Raw genomic sequence first — 18,187 nt, forward strand, 5'->3', positions numbered from 1 at the left:
ACAAAGGGAACACTTTTACATACACATTATCTGCTCTGTCAAACGTATGAGCACACAGAGTTAGCTACTGTTACTGTGATACACAGCTGGTATTAATGCATCAACATATAGTCCAACATTTAATATGTATGTTTTATAAAATCTCACTGACTGGCATGCTATTTTGTCCATAGATGCACTTCCATAAAGTGGAAGCAGCTGGATACTACTCACCTTAGCTTCTTCCTGCTCTCACAGTGCTTTCACAAGGATACCACTGCACCTTTAAATTTCTGATTCTAATTTTTTAACTTGTAGAGTACTCTGAGCCTTGTGATATCTAACATTACACTTCAAACTGTTCCCTCTGGAAAATTTTATTTAGTTTTCCATCCACAGCAAGTTCTGTTTTTTTGTGTTTGTGGTTGTGATAAGACCTCCCTAACTCTCAGGAGTCCCTTACTGTCTATAAAAGTAAAAGAAGTTTTTATTCAAACATGATTTAAAATACCTTCAACTTAAGACTGTACAAATTACAAAATAAAAGCAAGCACTTTCTTGGAAAATCTCTCAGCTTATTCATTAACTGATTAGCTAACAGAAAAAGCTGGAATCCCTGGATATCCTTGAGTCATTTTGTACATGCTGTCCTGCATATTTCTTAATATATAACAGAGAAAAAGTATTACAAAGATTTCTCCTACCTCTAAGTCAGGGTTTACAACCACACTGATGTGTCAGTTTATCACTTACTTATTTGATGGATGTAAAAGTAAAAAAAAAATTAAATACATCTCTTTAATTGAGTCACTACTAAAGACATAAACATTACTCCATACTGACAGAAAGTTCAAGTTTGATGACACAAAATAGCTACATTTTAAACATGATTGATAATCTGATCAGTATGGATTAACTGTTGACATTCGAACCTTACATACCACATAGATTAGCAGAAAATTCCTGAAAGCTGGTTGGATGAACAGTCTGTCTGTCACATTCATAACAGGCCAATCAGAGCAACAAGTCAAAATGAGGTTGCAGACATTTGCAGCTCCAGTAGTGAGCTGAGCTTGACAGACAGGCCCTACCGTGGTTTACAAACGATGGAGCTCGTTGGTGAATAAAACTCAGGCCAAGGCCAGCCGGGAGAAAAGAGGCTTTCATTTGTTTTAATAAACAAATGTAGTCCAGGTCTGACAAAATTTCTTATGTGCTAAATACTCTAGTGACATGTGAGATAATGGCTATACCGGTGGCAGCCATTGCTTTTAGCCTCCAGGACAATCAAACTCTGCTGGTAGTGCTTCACTATTCAGAGACGCACTCACTGACCATTCTCAGACCTGAACCAGACATTTCAGATTGGAGCTTTGCAAGATGGATTTGCATGAAAACAGACATGGAATCTGGCCAATCCATCTGCTCTGAAAGGTTTTTGGAATTCAGGGATTCACTTCAGCTACGATATTGGATACGCAAGCACTTATATTTTTTTATTTTTTTCTGGTGGTGGGTCTTTAATTACAAATAAAATTGCACAAACAAGTTTTCTTTGGTAACTGGGATCTGTAGGTTCTGTTTCTCAAGATGACATTAAAATTGTTCTGTAAGCTAAGAAGAGATAGATAAACAAGTCAAAAATAAGCCTTATGGGCTGGCTAAAAACAAAACATAAAAATCTAACCTTTTATAATGAATCATGGTGAGATTTTTGTTACTAAAAAGACTGAAAAGGGGTCTAAGTTTACACCCCGCAGGCCAAAGATGCCTACTGGCTGTAAGATGTACCATTTTAATTACACAGACAAACATTTGCCAAGCATGAAAAAATAGTCCATTACAGTTCAGAATTTCTTGTATAGTTTTTTTCCATGATTCAAACTTTCAAGGAAATCATCAAAACTTTCAGTGAAATTCTTTAACTGATTTTCAAAATTTCCCTTATAAAGTACAAAAAATGTTCTTCAGATATTCCCCCAAATGATTTAGTGTAACTTTCCCATAAAGTCTTGAAATTCCCACAAAAATTCCATGTAAATTCCTGAAAATTTGAAGGCACACCCTCTAAAATTCCTCTTATTAAATTGACAAAAAGTTACAAAAATATCCACCAAAATTCCACGAAAATGATAGAAATTTTCCCCAAAACATCAGATTCCATCAAATTACAAAAAAGTCCTTAACATCAATAAAAAAAAAACTAAAAACATCCAAGTAAATCAACCACGAGATTCAAATCAAATTCCAAAAAGTCCCAACTTCTGTGAAACTGCCTGAAAATTTCCAAACAGTCACCCAAAAATCCAAACAAATTTTCCAAATTCCCATTAAAATGTCCTTAAGGGGGGAAAATCCAAGTTTATTCACCCAAAAATTCCAATGGAAGTTCCCAATAGATACAAACATTTACTTAAAATTTCCATGAAAATTCTTCAAAAATTTCAAGCGTACTACTTAAACATCAATGAACTTTCCAGACATTCATCTCCAAATTCTAACAGCAGAAATTCTCTCCATTTTGTAGAAAAGCTAAGATGTAATGTCCTCATATGTAAATGCATGTATACATACATACACATACATAAATATATACACATATGTACATCTTTGGAGGTTAAGTATTTGTTGTACACAGCCTGAGTTCTCAGCTGTGCTCTCTTGAGGTATCTTCCTGTTACAGCTGTTGTGTATTGTCAAGTAAATTTACAATCCCCGATAATGCTCGGCTCAATGCAAGGTTAAAAAGCATGTATAACCAGAGCTTTACTGGATGGTCTATATGCATCATAACTCCTCTCTGCACCAAGGAGGTCTAGCAGCAGTGGAGATAATACTTAAGGTATGTCAGTGGCTCCTGATATGACCTGCCATCATACACAGAGATATGCATCAATAGGAAAACACACTTCATGCACACTGGACCGATAAATGCCATAACTCAACAACAGAATGAACTAAGCCACAGAAACATGTGCAGCGATCAGTGTTGAGCTGTAGCTCTGCAGCATGTTGCACCAGCTATGTGTAAGTTCTGCCTTAAGTTCTGGTGTAAAGTCCACACTAAACCCTACGGTGAGACTGGTTAAGGTCTAACTTAAGTTGTGTCATTGTTCGGTTGTACCGCAGAGACGTAAGGTTGATCTTGACTAGTAGAGATTTACGTCCAAACCAAAATATTGTCACAGATATGACGTATTCTCTAACTTTAACCAATCACTGAAAAGCATTTTTAACCCCATGTTTGCTACAGATGCTAACGGCTAAAAATAATGTTTGCTAATCATCAAACAGCATCCAGCGTGGATGAAAAATATGGTAAGGCATTTTGCCTATGTGAGTACTGTGTAGCCTACAGCCTAAACTTGGAGCCAGTATAAAATAACAACACTGATATCGTGTGGTGAAATCGCTAATAACACGAGATAATATAACAGTGGACAGCAGGAAGGATATTCACTCATGGAAAACAACAGTGTTACTGATGATGGAGAACACAGTGCTGACTCCAAATTGCCAGTAAACTCCTCAACTCCTCGTCACCCTCCGGGTTACCACGTCTTTTAGAGCTATCACTACTGTCATATTCTACTGAGGACTTTACACCTAGTAGGGGTTAGGTGTAAGATTTAAGTTATAAGTTACGCCTACATTGAAACTATCACCGCTGGTGCAACACCTTCAATGGTATGAGAGCGTAAACTCCATCGTAAGTAAGAACTTACGTTCATCCAGGCTACGTTTGAACTTACGCACAGCTGGTGCAACCCTTAGCTGGTGAACTGCTTAGTTGTGTTCTAGTTTCCAGAGCAACAAAGTGATGATCTATTTCACAGGAAATCATTTAGCCTGACATAAAAGGAACCATTCGTGCTTTAAAACACACAAAACCCATTAAAAAAAATGTCCCCAAATGTGTTTGAATGGCTATGTCAGTGTACACAGACAGCCCCAAGCAAAATGCATCCATAAAAACCTCAAACTCATGCTGGTTTTTGATCTTTAAGGACTATTTATCATCTATTTTGCAGTATTCTGAAATGTTGCCTGGAGCTGCAGCTCGCAAGAAGAGAATACTTTGGAGTGTGAAAGTTGATGAAATTCTTATCAGAGCATTTAAAGCAGAGAGACATTTATATGAAATCATTTATCTGATTTTTATCTGAAAATGTAACCTTATTTAAGAGTGCTGGATATTATTAAACTTTTTTAATTTATTCCCCACAGAGCTGCACAGATATCACAAGTGTGGAGGTGGTAGAAAATTCATCTGTTTCTGTCTAATGAAGGGAGAGAACAGAATTATAAAAATATTGCATGTGAAAGTTAAAATTCAGTGGCATCCTCTGGGGAAAAATGGTTGGAATGAGAATTAATACAAGCCAGAATTTAGCTGTATTTGATTTGAAATGCTTCATGAAGATTTCTCTTTAATTCGAGTGGTTATGATTGAGCAGAAGGACGTGCTTTGGAAGAGTTGAGTGATGATGAAAATAAGATGTGAAAGATTTGAGGTCATAACAGCAAGGCTGCCAATCTCATTAACTGCCATGTATTTCATATTTATTGGTAAAATGAAAACTGTTAACTTCTTCACAGGTTTAATTTGTCTGTATTTAAAATTTTATGGATAAAAAGAGACAGATGGGTGAAATTATATCAAAACAAATGAAAATGGGGCATTTCAGGATCTCTCTAGAGGTTGTGTCCAAGCTGCTTTCTGGGTCCTGGAGCGTTTTTATCCATATGGCCCTCTGTTTCTTTGAGTGGCTCTGCAGAGGAGCTTTGTACTGACAAACCTATAGGTGGAGCGTAATGGAAGAGCACACATTTCTAGGCTAATAGGTTGCCGAGGGCTACACTGCGGCTGCTGCAGAGCTGCACTCTGAAAAATCAACTCTAACATGAGCTCTGCACACCTGCAGCTGGAGGCAGAGAGGAGGGAGGAGCCGGCGTCAGGTGTTCAGAGGCACGAGGATGCTCAGAGCCTGATTCATGAAAGGACTGTGCAGCTTTTAAGCCTGCTCAACCGATCCGAATGAGTCAGAGAACAGACTCTTGTTTTCAAAGTAAGTACAAAGGGTTAAATCATCTCCTAACTGTGCTGCAGAGCAAACAGTGGCCTTGGTGCTTTTTGCAGTCATTAAATTTTCCATTATGCAATTACCTGGGGAAAAATTGTCCTTTTTTATGCAAATGAACCATGGACATTTATGTGTAGAGTTTGCATATCTTCAGCACATGCATAGGATCTCCAGGTACTCTGGCTTTCTCTCACAGTCCAAAGGCATGCTCATGGGATTAATTAGATACTCTATTAACCTAGGTGTGAGTGTGATCATGGCTGGTTGTTCGTCTTTATGTCAGCCCTGTGACTGACTGGTTACCAGTCCTGGGTGTGTTTTTTTCACAGTCTCTGTTCACATGGATGCTAAAAGATGCGATCTGATTCAGATATGCATGTTCATGCATCATATGTTTGATCTGCATAAAACCACTGGTCAAATCGACTGAAAATCTGCCATAGATTTTAGATTTAGTCTTAGTTTTAGTCTTAAGACAGAAATAGTTTTAGTTTAAGTCACATTTAAGTCCTGACATTTAAGTCTTTACTTTTAGTCACATCATTTTTTTTTCTTAAAAAAACAGCCAAATTGTAAAGAATTAAGCACGTGTTTAATGGTACTCTTACTAATGCGCCTTTATGATCAAACTCTTTATTGATAATATTAGTAATATTAATAGGAATATTGATGCATTTGGGGTGGAAAAATGAGACGATATGTTTTTAGCTGAACTCATGCTTTACATCTATTTTATATTACTAATTAAACAAACATTTCCCCTTTAAAGGACCACAGTTACTCAGATTTCTCACTAAAAACTTAAATTCCAGTTTCTCCAATTGACTTTGAACTAGGACTGTTAACATTAAGGTGTTAACGCTTGTGATTTATTTTGAAAACTTAACGCGATAAAAAAAATAATAATGCAATTTAATCATATGACTAAGTTTGACCACAACATGCCCCCGTAGTTCTCCAGCGTGGATGTTTATGTGGCTGAGGGTGAAGAGGTGAGAGGCAGATCAGACACAGCCAGCAGTGATGAGTGAGGAGACAGACCCAGGTCTGCTTAACAGCAATTTTCTTTTTAAAAAGCTGGTGAATGTTAGTTAAGATAAAACCAGAATTGTGAGTTCATGCTGCAGTGATGAACTGTCTTTACACTGAAGCACAACGACTCTTAAGTTCCACCTTCAGGCAAAGCACATCTTCACTAATGTTAGCAAAGATGCTAACAACAACACGGGATCAAGCCATGGTCATACCGCTCTCTTCAGCTGCTTCAGGGCAGTTTACTTCCTCAGCTGCTCAGATCAATGCTGAAAAGTGCTGAAAACTTTGAGACAGTCCTGTTTGTTAACAGTATTAATCCAGTGAAGAAACCCGCGGTGGAACTGGCAAAACTGAAGTTAATTAGCGAACTTTACCAGCTGAAGACTGAAAATATGATGCGTTCAGGTAACCTCTGTAAACTAGACGACTGTATTCTATGGTATGCTGTGTTCAAATGTCACATTAAAATGGGGAAATTTAGTTTTTGATGAAAAACTTCAATAGATACAGTGTGAATGTGTTTATATTTGAGGGATATACAATAGATGTGACAGACTGAATCATAGCTTTTTAACTCAAGCTCTACTCAGCTAAGACCACTTGTAGTTTAAGTATTTGCCCTTATTTTGTCTTTCTACCAAACTATAGAAAGTATTGGTAGTGGTATCAATAAGGACTCAGATCAGCACTTTCAATGTGCTGTTCATAGAATAAAAATAAATAAATAAGTAAATATGTAGCGTACATCACTTTCTTTGACTCGCTATTTAGCATTTGTCCCACCAATTTTAACACAGATTTCAACTTTGGATTAATATTTTTAACTTACAGGGCCAAGTAGAAGGTTTTGGGGTTTTTTATTACTGCTACTCTGACCAAGACTGAGGATTACTGTACAGTAGCAACAGAAGCTAACATTAGGAGTCTATGCTACTAAACAGCTGATGGAGATTTTCAACGATTCAGAGGTAGACTGGCAGCATTTTAGTTCAATTTCTCTTAAAGACTACCACTAGAATACAGAGCAGAGCTACATGTTTAATCTACCTGTTAGCTCCTCTCTCTGTCACACTGCTTCACACACCCAGGTACACCTGCTCCTCCTCCTCTCTCTCCTCTCTTTTGTTTTTTTTTTTACAGACAGCAGGTTAGTTACACAGAGGAGAAATATCACCGAAACTGAACGTTTGTCAGTCCGGCACGGACATTTCAGTCTGGTCTCGTCTTTGTAACAAAAAGTTATCTACTTCTGGTCAGAGTTTTTATCATTGCTTATCTATTTTTAGCCCGTTCTCGTCCCATCTTCCTCCTTGAAAAAAGGTCGTTAAGAAACATTTTTCGCCATAGTTTTTGTTAACAAAATTAAAACTGCAAAGAAGAAGAAATTCTTCTTCATCTTTGTTGTTAACAAACCGTCGGCACCCGCTTCAAAACTCTTATCCCACTTTTTAATTCTGACAGTGAAGTGTTAGAGTGTTGATCTTGCTTTTTAAGCTCAGATACTGGGTTTAAGTACAGATACCAATACAGATCTGATCCATTCAGATCTGATCCCTGTGTTATAGCCTTTATACCTGTATTGGCAAACTTTATAAACCAGATTTAGAATGATAAATATAAAACTGTGTTCTGTGAACATTAATATCGATGCCCAACCCTGTTCTCAGTGAGTTAGCTTCACTCTAGATGCAAAGCAGCTGAAACTGTGACTTCTTTGTTATCCATGGCTTTTTAATGTTGCTTGCTTTGTCTCTTAAAACGTCATACACTTTCGTAAACAGATAAAGCATTTCCTTCGTTGGAAACGAGTCTCTAGTGTATGATACGTGGAAGTTTTAAGCCTTTAGCGCTGTGGTAACGTACTCGCCTCAGGCATCTGCAGTGAAGCTATGGCTTTTACATCCATTAACTCTGCTGATAAATGTTCTCACACATTCATGTAGAGGTCAGGCTGAGTGCCTAAGCATTCATGTAAAGACAAACTGTCTAATGGCACTTTTAATCCAGCACTGGAGGCTTCACCTGTGTTTGCAATACTGATGAAGTTAGCTGCTTTGCTGTGTTTTTTTTTTTTTTTTTTTTTTTAATTTTGGGATTCCTTGTCTGTTCAAACCCATGGTTAAACCTTTAAAACGCAAGATGTAAATACATGGATTGTAGTCCATTAAGTTATTCCCGTATTTTAAAACTAGTTTAAGTCTTTAGATTAAAACCTATTTTACTTTTAGTCCAATTTGTGTCATGTTTACCTATGTTTAATCTAGATTTAGTGGGAGAAAAGTCTTATATGCACATTCACCCAAGGTGGGCAGGTGCTGACAATGAAACAAACAATGAACAGAAAAATGTCTCACACACGGTAGGCCTCCAAAATACATTTACTGCACCAAAGTAGTAAATTCTATTTAATCTAGATAGTCCATAAAAACGCAGAAACATTATAGTCCAGTTTTAGTCAGTTCTGTTCTTTTATGTCGTTGATTTTAAATCAAATCATTTTTTTCTCAGAACTAATTTAAAGTAGAATTAATAAAGGGCACATTCACACCAGAGCGGTTTGGTCCGCTCTGGTCTGTTTTCCCTGGGTGGTCCGGTTCCTTTGGAGTGGTGTGAAAGTTCACATGAGCTCTGGTGCAGACCAAACAAGCAGATTCTCGTCCTCCTAAAAAAAGGGGGTCTCAGTTATCTTCTAAACAAACCTTAAAGCACAGCGGATCAACTTGTGAACCAAAGGCATGAAGTGGCATAAAGCGAAATGATTTATGCATTCATATGTGATTTAATTCACTCACAAACATGTTGCTAGCTCGCTTGGCATCTGTGTAGCCACAGTAACACGTCGTAGTCTCTCGCTCACATGTTGGATCGCCTTTTTCTTCGGTGCTAATTTATTCGTCTCATGAAAAGAACAACATGCTGGACAGCTTGCTGCCTGCTCGTAATGCCCCAGTGCAAAAGCAGGAACACCAAGACAGCATACATTCTGTGCTTTTTCTCCTCTTGAAAAGATGAGTCAGTTAAACACATTTTGATCCAGGGTTAAGTAGAGATGTAATGGCATGAGAATTTCAAGGAACAACAATACCTTGGTAGCAAAGCCACGGTACGGTATTTATTGCGGTACAAAAAAAACCCACAAACCAACCAATGAAGACTTGCAAAAAAGTAATGTTGGCATTTATTAAACAACGATTGCACTTTGAATATTACAAAATGTGCAAAAAGTGTCATAGGAGTGCATTAGGCTTTAAAATATAAACTTATACTTTGTCTATGTGATTACTAACCCTATAAAACCTTTGTTGCCACTAAAAAAAGCTGTTGGTCTTTGCTGATATATTCACTGATGCACCTTTGTGATCTGTTGAGCCATTGTGGGGAAGTGGGATTGTGAACGCTTCCTTAAGAGTCTCCTGGCCTGACTGGATACTGTTCCTCACATCTTCGTTAATCTTTTCGGGTTGATGACTTGCCAAGTGGCTCCTTACATTAGTCATATTCCGCCATCAAGTGTGTCATCACAGTCTGGCAGCGTCTGCAGACTGTTTTATGTTTGTCTGTCACCTTTTCTCATTTCTCGACATCAGGAAACCAAAATGCCTCCACAGTTCAGTTTGAAATCTCGCTGGTGCCTTAACCATAAAAAACGATGTCTCTTCCTCGCCACTTGTAGCATCCACCATTTTCATGCTGTCAGATCAAGCCAGTGAGTGAAGCCCAAGGGATATTGGGTATGCAAGGGTCAGTGGGAACTGCAGTTCTCACTTCTCTTTGCTCTATTACAGCTGTAAGTTTTAGTCATATTAGGTTGATAGCATAGGACTGATCTGCATAGCCTCAAGATTCTGTGATATGCATCGGCATATTGTCACCTATATTCTGCGTACTATTTGAGTCTGGATTGGAGGGATACCTGATGCAAGGATCTGATTGGCACATCTCTAGTAAAAAGTCTTTACATGAACAGAACTGAACTCCATCAGCATGAGAGCTCAACTCTGTGCAGAGGAAAGATGCAGAGGAAAGCATATCTCCATATAAAACAGAAGCAAGCTGCAAGCAGCATGACAACTGGAACATTTTTTAGCTTGAACAATATGCTTTGCAAATAGAAACTGATGCCCAAACCGTGGAGCTTTTAGCGGCTGTAATCCACTCTTGGAGAATTCCCCCTTCGGTGTGCAGGAAGCCCTGCAGAGCTTTAACAGAGAAAATGCTAACAAAGGCTTCATCATCTCCTGACCTTTCCTCTGACGCTGCTACCTTCCCCGATATGATGAGAGTGTCATCACCGCTCTCTGTATCATTTCCTCTCCCACTTATCTCCAGCTCCTGTCTTTGCCTCTCCTCTGCCATCACACTCGCTCCTAATGAGGGTTCACTCCCACTGAAGTGTGTGTGAGAGGATGAAGAAACCACCAGCTGAGCTTCCGCTCCACCTTTGACCTCACTTCACACCTTCTTCCCTCTGTCTGGATGTTTACCTGTCCATGCGGCCGCTGACATTAAGGAGCTGTCACCAACCTGCTGTCAGTCACGCCTCCCTCGGGTGTCACGATTGCTCCGTTCAGGCCTTAATGAGCCCGGTGGCGGAAACGACCGACTCCTGTACAGCCCCGGCTGAGGAGATGGAGCGACGATGGGGGGCAGAGGAGTGATGCTCATGGGAAACGAGAGACGGAGCAGCAGGGGAGCAGGCAATTATATGACTGTGTGGTGTATATGGCTGTCCAACTCGATCACAGGCATGTTACAAATGAGCTGTATGCTCCATAGCTGTGGAAATAATCACACCTGGATACTATCAGTCCTCACCCACACGCAGGCAGAGGATGGATGCTCCAAATCATCACAGGGAGAGTAAAGAGAACGGGAATTCAAACTGCATAATGCCATATATGTTAGCCTGAATAACACATTCCTCTGCAGAGATGGGCTTCTTCACTGTGGAGCCCATACAGCTGCTTTGAATTAAACTGAGAGAGGAGCAGATGGTGGCTGATGTATTAAAAAGGAGGGGGGGGTATCTGCACTGATATATCAAAAGAAGAAACAGGGGAGCTATTTGCTCTGAGGAAAGGGAGAAAAAAAGTGAGATTTATTGGAATAAAAACCTCTGAAAACGACAAACGTATTCTGTGATTTGTCTTCTTCTGGACAGTTTCATTTCGAAGATGTAAACCTTTGCTTTAATGAAATCTGTGCCTTCCTAAAAAAGTCAGGAAGACCCTGTGGAGTACATCTGATGCAGAGAATGACCGGGATTTAATCAGAGCAGAAACCCCTGCGGGATAGATAGATTTTATCATTTAATTTAATTAAGGACAATGGTACAAATGAAAGCTGACTTCACTTTAACTCAGAGCTGTTTGTGCTTCCCTGAGCTCCTGTAGTCCATTTAACTCAAGATTTCTTTCAGACATGTTTAAATACAAACATTATAAATGCAGCCTGCAAATACAACTGACTTTTATTTCCTGAAAAACACAATATTTCTCAAATAAAACAACCCTAATTTAGCAGCATAAACCACCTTGGATGTTTTTTGTGATTTTATGAATCAACAGTGGTCGATATGATTAGACTTTTTAGACAAAAAGAAAACTACACTGGTTAAACAGTGTTCCTGGCTACCATTTCACCATGAAGACAAAAGAACACTTCAAGCAACTCAGAGAAAAGGCTTTTGAAAAGCAGAAGTCAAGTGATGGATGCAAACAATTTCCAAGGCACTGAACATCCCCTTAAATCCATCATCAAGAAATGGAGGGAATATGGCACATGTGTGCCACGGGGCCACCAAGACACGTATGACTACTCTGAAGGAGTTGCAGCTTCAGCAGCTGAGGTGGGAGAGACTCTGCATCTTACAACTGTTGCCTTGGTTCTTCACCAGTCAAAGAGTTACGGGGGCGTAGTGAAGAGAAAAACACTGTTGAAAAAAACTCATATAACATAAATCTGTTCGATAGTTCACCAAAGGTCATGTGGGAGACTCCATTGATGAAAGTTCTTTGATGATGAGACCAAAATGATTTTTTTGACACCATGTTTGGTGGACACCAAACAATGAAAATCACCACAACACACCATCTCCACTGTGAAGCATGGTGGTGGCAGCATCATGCAGTGGGGATGCTTTTAAGCAGCCAGCCCTGGAAGGCTTATAAAGTTAGCAGGAAAAATGAATAAAATATGTGAAAATGCTGGAGGACAATCTCATTCAGTCTGCAAGGCTCAGGAGATTTATTTTCCAGCAAGACAATGATCTGAAGCATACAGAGAAAGTTACACAGAAATGGTTTAAATACATTAAGATGAATGTTTGAGAGAGTCTGTGGCTAATCTTTAGCTCTAGGGGAGATTTATGTACCGCCATTCCACTTAATAGCCAAAGACACACCTAAGGTTAAGCCAAAATCCCAAGGCACACCATGTTCATATCGATACGAAATACTCTTTAAATAATGATACAGTCAAGGCTGCCAGCAAAGGGGAGATTAAGGGAAGAGCTCAGCCAACTGAGGGATCACGGAGGTCAGCGAAATCATGGTCCACTGTTGAGTTAATCAGTGATAACTGATATATTTAACCCGAATAATAAACACTCTTATCAAGGTAACAAAAAATAAGTTTTATTATTTGTGTTTTGGTATGATATAGCTTTCTTACAAATGGAATCCTCTTAAAACAGAATTACCTTTTTACTGGTAGTGTGAAAAATGTGTTTGGGCACACTTAACTAAATGATTAGGAAAGTAATGTTGACTTCATAGCTAGGCATTAATGTGCACGATTATCAGGACGCAAGAAAATAAAGCAGAAGAAATTGAGACAACTTTAATGAAGAAAAACTGAGTCATTGTAAAAAGAGACAACAAATGAGTGAAAACTGTGTGGACCAATAATTATTGAGATGGATTTTAAATCTTCCATTGTGGATCAAATCAAGGAAAATGTTGGTTTTAGAGGATCTCGAAACTGTGAAACCCTACAGGCCATGTTTGAATGTATTTTCTTTAGCTTTCTTTCCATTACCCTTTGAAATGTGCAAATTCTAAATAGCGCAATAAAAAAAGGTAATGGAAACACCTGAATTGCAAAAAACCTCACAAATATGGCTAAAACGTTTTTTTTGGCTCTCATATGGAGGTTTTTCAGATGTTTGATATAGAAATATATCACAAAAATGCAATGGCAACACTTTTTCTGCATTTAGATGTCCCAGGATGTGCTGTATGGTGTCACATGACCAGTTCACCCTGAGACAACATGGCACGGGACGCGTGGGCAGACGAGACATAAGACTTTTCTTAGCATCATTCTTATACCCTTATACGCGGCTTTTGCCATTATTACAGACTTTGCCTATGAATTATCATCCGTTGCCTTCATCTTTTGTTCAAAATTTTCAAGGCAACCACTGTAGACGTGATCATAATCGTACCAACACGCAACAGGTTTTGGGCATCCAGCTTCCTTGCAGCAGTCTCGCAATGACATTTTACGAGACATGTGAGGCTCATGCCAAAAACTCCCTTCAGTGGAAATACATTAAAAGTGCAATTGTAAAAGTGCAATGGAAACACTTTTTCTGCATTTACAAGTCACGGGACGTGACGTACGGTGTCATGTGATCAGTCACCCCGAGACAACATGGCACAGTACGCGTAGACAGAAGAAGAGACGAGACTTTTCTTAACACCATACTTCTACCCTTATGCGTGGCTTTTGCCATACATACGGACTTTACCTCTGAACTGTCATCCGTTGCCTTCGTCCTTTGTTCAAAATTTTCAAGGCAACTGCCGTAGATGTAACCAAAACCGGACCAACACGCAACAGGTTTTGAGCGTCAAGCTTCCCTGCAGCAGATTCACGCAAGATCAGATTTTACGAGAATTGTAAGGCCTGCACCCAAAACTCCCTTCAATGGAAACGCATTCAAAGCGCAACTGTACCTAATCGAAATTTATGGAATATCGCTTTTATTTTGCGAAAAACTGTAATGGAAACCCAGCTACTGTAACTAGAACTGTCTGGGTCTATTTTTATTTTTGCTTAGTTTATTTCAGCGTCCTTTCAGTCTGTTTATCATCATTAAAGAACATGTTTTTATCTATTTCTGTTGTGCTCATAGCCCCATAGTAAGACAGCTGTTGTTAGATATAAAGAGAAGAAGAGCAGACTAAAACCAGAGTCAGCCATGTTTGCTTTCAGAGGAGGTTTTTCTCTCAGCTCCATCCTCCCTCAGCAGCTTCGTCTGTGCATGAGCGAGCTCTGCAACAGCAACACAAACTCTCACTCTCACTAATGCACACACAGCACTGCTCTATAAAGGAGCCATTTTCATGGAGCACCTACACAGGCTGTGATATACGGATCATGTTTCAGAGCTACAGAGAGGAAAACACCTCTCTGGATTTCACTCCTCACTAACATACACATAAATGCTGGTGTGCTTTCTTGTCTATTAGGATTCTTTACATGGTTGTCTGACAAATATTTAGTTATCAAAGCTTATTAATTTGGTATTTTTCTCAGGTTAATTGGAACAATTGAATCATTTAGGTCAAGGACATTATGGTTTGTTTTGTTTTTTTAATTCTGATCCTTCAGTTTAGAAATGTAATAACATTCAATGGTGCTTTTCCCCTGTAGTGACATGGACTTATGGGGGTCTTAAATGGCAGCAAAGTGAAGCTTTTAAGGTGAAAACTGTCACCTTGCTGTAGCTTAACATACACCACAGCCTGAAAATATATCCAGGGACTATCAGCCCTCAAGATGGTAAAGAAACCAGTGTTAGCTTGGTGTCTGTAGGTTAATAAGCTGATAATTTATGCAGTGTTTGGCTGCCTGTTTGGTGACTGAAGATGTTCACACTCATTTTTTCTTCTCCATTACTTCTTCTCTGAGTATTAATGACTGACAGCAATGACGGCTGGTCAAAATTTATAGCCTGAAATGCCTTTAAAAAGTGTTTTTGACCATTTCAGTCATCTCATCTAGCGCTGAGCAAGACTGGAAAAAATGAAGATTGTATTTTTGAGGGATTATATATCTCATCTGACCTGGGAATGCAACAGAATCCCCTGGGAAGAGTTGGAAAATGATTCTGGAGAGAGATGTCTAGGCTGACTGACTCAGCCTGCTGCCATCCAACCTGGTCCCAGATAAGTGGAAGAAAATAGATGAATGGGTGGAAATTGTAAAGCCCTGTAATTGTGACTACTAATCACTGTTTTGATCTGCCTGTTACTCACATAACAACATGTGTTTTGCAGTTGTAATCATGTCCAAGGCCCTTTCACAGGCATCATGTGGTCCATTATCGACAAGCATCCCAATGAGATGCTTCTGATAGTGGGAATACACTTGTTTCAAACCTGCGATCCAGTGCCTGCCTCGAGAGTCATGCCAGTGTATCTGTGACAGCAGCAGCGTGTCTCCTAGCCTGAACATTTCAACATGCTGGACATGGACTCTGAATGTGGTGGCCGGTTCTGTGATTACTGATGGTGGTAACAGAAAAACTTTTATTGTAGGCTAGCCAAGGAAACAAGATAACCGTCTGTTTTAGCATGATCAAGCAGCAACCTCTGCTCCTGAAAAAATAAAGCCAATGCGGAAGTGCAAAAAATTGCAATACCACAACTGTCCACTTGAGGCTGGCTGCAGGAACACCAGAAGTTCTGTACACAACACACGTTTTTACCCTAGAAATAAACTGGTTTACAGCCTGGTTCAAAAAACCAAACATGTCCCATTAGCTAATGTCTTCATGTCCTCACACTGTACAGGGGTTGAATTTTTTTGTACAACAGTTGATTCAGTTTTATTTAGGAAAACCCTCCCTGCGCACTGATTGGCACATCTCATTTGCCAGACAGATAGCTTGACAGGCAGACGCTACCTATCTGTCAACCAGAATGCTAGCTAGCTAGCTTAGCTGACAGGAAGTTGAGCTCAGTGGGCAGGCTCTTGTCTGTTGTTAGGTTGATCCAAAGTTTGGTTGAGACAACGATTTCAACATGGAAGCCGCCGCAGACTGGCTTCAAAACAGCTGACGTCACACAGGCGTTGTCCAATTCTCTAGACAGTCTATGAGCATGTATGCATTTAGAGTCACGTGACAGTGCATGTCCTGCAGTGGGACTTACATGCATGTGCATTCTGCAATGGTGGCTGGCTCACAGCTTTGATTACATTAGTCTGTTATCTGTCCTGATGAACACCGGATGATTTTTTGACAAATTCCATGACATTAGAGAATCTTTCACACCTCGATCAAGGCACTCTCCTGTTTAACTAATTGTTGAAAAAAAGCTTGTTTGGAGGCACAAACATTTTAACTCCCAGTTGTCAATGTAATTTACTCTTGGTGTGTGTGTGTGTGTGTGTGTGTGTGTGGGGGGGGTATCTCACAGATCTGTAGCTGTGGAGAGGGGGGTTCACCTGACATGTACAACTCTAGCAGGGAAAAAAAATTGGCACCCAGAAAAATCTTACATTAGGTAGTGTGCTTTTATGAGATTTTTAAATCTTTGTCAGCAACACTTACTGGGGTCACATCTTTGGTGATATGTTTTGTTACTACTGCGTATTTTCTGTGTAATCCTGCGGCATATTTTCCAGATTAACAAGTTTTGTTCGACATCCTCTTCTTGAAATCTGAACTACCGCCAGATAACAGATTCAGTTCTGTTAATCATTGGAACCAAATCCGCCATCTCCATCTCTCCTCAATGCCTAGTTTCCTCAGCTGTGTGTTAAGACTTTCTGCTCTCTCATGCTTCCCTCCCTCCTCTTCTGACACAAAAACGTGCATGTGGGGAGGAGAGTTTTCTGTTTGGGCGGACAGTGTGCTGCATGCTGTGAGAGAGGCTGAGGAGACTGTGGGAGAAGCAAAGCTCCGGACTGAATTACATGCTGACAGCTTAAACCTCCACATAATTTAAACTCAGTGGCTGTGATTTAGTTATTTTATACATTTCACATGGCAAAAGCTGCGATTCATCAGGTATACTTGATATATCGGCCATGCCTACTTCCTTTTCATAAAGTAGCTAAATTTTGATAATATTGAACTGTATAGTTCCTGGACTCTCATGAAAAGAGATTCTTAATCTTAAAGAGCTTCTCTGGTTAAATAAAAGTTAAATGAAAAATTAAATAAGAATCAGACTTTTGCACTGTTTATACAAAAACAATGAAAGTGAAATGTATGAGACACAATCAGCTCCAGAATGAAATTATGCTGTTTTTTCCTGATGAGCATCTGTTTCAGAAGTGACATAATCTGTAGGTCATGAAATCGGCTCCAGCTCCCTTTGACCCTGAATGGGACAGGCAGTGGAGTCAATAAATTGATGGAATTTTTTAATACCCAACTATATTCCTGCATACACAAAACAATTATGTGTGTATGTGTTTGGCTGAAAGATGGAGTCTTGCATTGTCAAGATTTCAGAGGCAGCAGGAACTTGGAGTGAGGCCAATAAGGGTCAAAAAAATACAGACAGGAAGACTTTTTGCAAGGACAAACTTTATCAGGACGACTCCACCAGCATCTGTCTGCATGTTGGAGTGTTTGAATCCCAGTGTGTGTGTATGTGTGCACATCATCTCAGTAAAAGTGTGTGTGAGCATGACTGCGTTACAAATATTGCATAACTGGAGGCTTTCAGAGGGGAGCGAGTGTTTTGCAGCCTGTTTGCTTTCCCGTCTGATGCAAAAAAGAAGAGACGTGCAGACAGAAACAGCAGCTTTTTTCATGTTCTTCCGTGTGAATCAAAGAAAACATGAATGAAGATTTATTTGCATGCATATTTATTCAGAAAAGCAGGAGTGAGTTTAAATAATTATTGCAATCATTTAGTGTTCCTTGCTTCGGTCTTAAGTCTGACTGTTTGCTGTGTTTTTCTGCAGCTTCTCTGAGCATCATCAGGGAAGTGACAGCAGCTCGAGGGAACAAAGCAATAAGTAAAAATTAACATAAATTCACATGGTAATGTATTCAACATTGGGATATGACTTTCCATGAAACTGGGGGGGACCTGTTTTTGAACGAAAGCTTTGGGAAGGAT

General features: G+C 39.4%; 1 protein-coding gene across 2 annotated transcripts in view; it reads right to left on the reverse strand.

The window, feature by feature from the left end:
• The window catches only part of LOC121510899 (serine/threonine-protein kinase 32C-like), a 198,051-nt gene that overhangs the window by 124,714 nt on the left and 55,150 nt on the right, over positions 1-18,187 (reverse strand). The gene's annotated exons all lie outside the window — the stretch shown is intronic.

This window comes from Cheilinus undulatus, linkage group 6 (assembly GCF_018320785.1).
Source record: "Cheilinus undulatus linkage group 6, ASM1832078v1, whole genome shotgun sequence".
Taxonomy (NCBI): domain Eukaryota; kingdom Metazoa; phylum Chordata; class Actinopteri; order Labriformes; family Labridae; genus Cheilinus; species Cheilinus undulatus.